Genomic DNA, 2,859 nt, shown 5'->3' on the forward strand with positions numbered 1-2,859 from the left:
TGCTGAAGTTTGGCTGGCCATTGGCCATGTCTAGTGTTTTGGACTGGAGCTTTCATTGAAAGCTTGGCTGGCTAGTGAGCCATGTCTAATTCCTGGACTGAAGCTTTAGACTAACATGGCAAGATTCCTGGAATTCATATTAAAAATTTTGGAATCCTTATTTTTCCTTTTAATTTTCGAAAATATAAAATAAAAATCCAAAAAAATTAGAAAATCATAAAAATCAAAAATATTTTCTGTTTCTTGTTTGAGTCTTGAGTCATGTTATAAGTTTGGTGTCACTTGCATATGCATCTTGCATTTTTTCGAAAATATCATGCATTCATAGTGTTCTTCATGATCTTCAAGTTGTTCTTGGTAAGTCTTCTTGTTTGATCTTGAGGATTTTTTGTTTTGTGTCTTTTCATGTTTATCATATGCATTCTTGAATTCTTAGTGTCTAAGCATTAAAGAATTTTAAGTTTGGTGTCCTGCATGTTTTCTTTGCATTAAAAATTTTTCAAAAATATGTTCTTGATGTTCATCATGATCTTCATAGTGTTCTTGGTGTTCATCTTGACATTCATAGCATTCTTGCATGCATCACATGTTTTGATCTAAAAATTTCATGCATTGCATAATTTTCATGTTTTTCATAAAAATTCAAAAAAATCAAAAAAATATCTTTCCCTTTTTCTCTCATCAAATTCGAAAATTTGGATTGACTTTTTCAAAAATTTTTAAAATCAAATTGTTTCTTATGAGTCAAATCAAATTTTCAATTTGAAAATCTTATCTTTTTCAAAATCTTTTTCAAAAATCAAATCTTTTTCAAATTTCTTAGTTATTTTCGAAAATTCCAAAAATATTTTTCAAAAATATTTTTCTCATTTTTATACCACATTTTCGAAAATAACATAATCAATTAATGTTTTGATTCAAAAATTTGAAGTTTGTTACTTGCTTGTTAAGAAAGATTCAAACTTTGAGTTCTAGAATCATATCTTGTGATTTCTTATGAATCAAGTCATTAATTGTGATTTTAAAAATCAAATCTTTTTCAAAAACTAATTTCAATCATATCTTTTCAAAAATATCTTCTTATCTTATCTTTTTCAAAAATATCTTTTCAAAATATCTTTTCTAACTTCCTAACTTCCTATCTTTTCAAAATTTGTTTCAACTAACTAACTAACTTTTTGTTTGTTTCTTAACTTTTTCAAAACCACCTAACTAACTCTCTCTCTCTCATTTTCGAAAATATCTCTTCCCTTTTTCAAAATTTCTTTTTATTTATTAATTATTTTAATTTTTAAAACTTAAATTTCGAAAAAAAAAAATACTAACCTTTTTCAAAAACTATTTTCAAAAATCACTAACTCTTTTTCAAAATAATTTTCGAAAATTATCCCTCCCTCATCTCAATCTATTTATTCATTCATATCCTAACATCTCATTTCACCTCCTTCCATCCTCACAATTGTGTTTCTTCCATTATATTACATTCTTTATCTCCCCCTCTTCTTCCACTCACACAGGGATCCCTATACTGTGGTATAAAGGATCTCTATTATTATTATCATTTTTCTGTCCATTCTTCCTTGTCATATGAGCAGGAGCAAGGATAAGAACATTCTTGTGGAAGCAGATCCAGAACCTGAAAGGACTCTGAAGAGAAAATTAAGAGAAGCTAAAATACAACAATCCAGAGATAACTTTTCAGAAATTTTCGAACAGGCAGAGGAGATGGCAGCCGAAAATAATAATAATATAAGGAAGATGCTTGGTGACTTTACTGCACCTAATTCCAATTTACATGGAAGAAGCATCTCCATTCCTGCCATTGGAGCAAACAATTTTGAGCTGAAACCTCAATTAGTTTCTCTAATGCAGCAGAACTGCAAGTTTCATGGACTTCCATCTGAAGATCCTTTTTAGTTCTTAACTGAGTTCTTGTAGATATGTGATACTGTTACGACTAATGGAGTAGATCCTGAAGTCTACAGGCTCATGCTTTTCCCTTTTGCTGTGAGAGACAGAGCTAGATTATGGTTGGATTCTCAACCTAAAGACAGCCTGAACTCTTGGGATAAGCTGGTCACGGCTTTCTTAGCCAAGTACTTTCCTCCTCAAAAGCTGAGCAAGCTTAGAGCTGATGTTCAAACCTTCAGACAGAAAGAAGGTGAATCTCTCTATGAAGCTTGGGAAAGATACAAACAGTTGACCAAAAAGTGTCCTTCTGACATGCTTTCAGAATGGACCATCCTGGATATATTCTATGATGGTTTATCTGAGCTATCAAAGATGTCACTGGACACCTCTGCAGGTGGATCCATTCACCTAAAGAAAACGCCTGCAGAAGCTCAAGAACTCATTGACATGGTTGCTAATAACCAGTTCATGTACACTTCTGAAAGGAATCCTGTGAGTAATGGGACGCCTATGAAGAAGGGAGTTCTTGAAGTTGATACTCTGAATGCCATATTGGCTCAGAATAAAATATTGACTCAGCAAGTCAATATGATCTCTCAGAGTCTGCATGGAATGCAAGCTGCATCCAACAGTACTCAAGAGGCATCTTCTGAAGAAGAAGCCTATGATCCTGAGAACCCTGCAATAGCAGAGGTAAATTACTTAGGTGAACCTTATGGAAACACCTATAACTCAACATGGAGAAATCATCCAAATTTCTCATGGAAGGATCAAAAGCCCCAACAAGGCTTTAATAATGGTGGAAGAAACAGGTTTAGCAATAGCAAGCCTTTTCCATCATCAACTCAGCAACAGACAGAGAACTCTGAACAAAATGCTTCTAATTTAGCAAATCTAGTCTCTGATCTATCTAAGGCCACTGTAAGTTTCATGAATGAAACAAGGTCT

General features: G+C 32.7%; 1 non-coding gene across 1 annotated transcript; it reads right to left on the bottom strand.

The window, feature by feature from the left end:
- Positions 1-2,121: 2,121 nt before the first annotated feature.
- Positions 2,122-2,229, bottom strand: LOC148546321 (small nucleolar RNA R71). The gene has a single exon (XR_015901629.1). It is a non-coding gene; the product is annotated as a small nucleolar RNA R71 (small nucleolar RNA).
- Positions 2,230-2,859: the final 630 nt, after the last annotated feature.

The sequence above is a fragment of the Arachis ipaensis genome, chromosome B9, assembly GCF_059453495.1.
Source record: "Arachis ipaensis isolate K30076 ecotype BB chromosome B9, ASM5945349v1, whole genome shotgun sequence".
Lineage (NCBI taxonomy): Eukaryota > Viridiplantae > Streptophyta > Magnoliopsida > Fabales > Fabaceae > Arachis > Arachis ipaensis.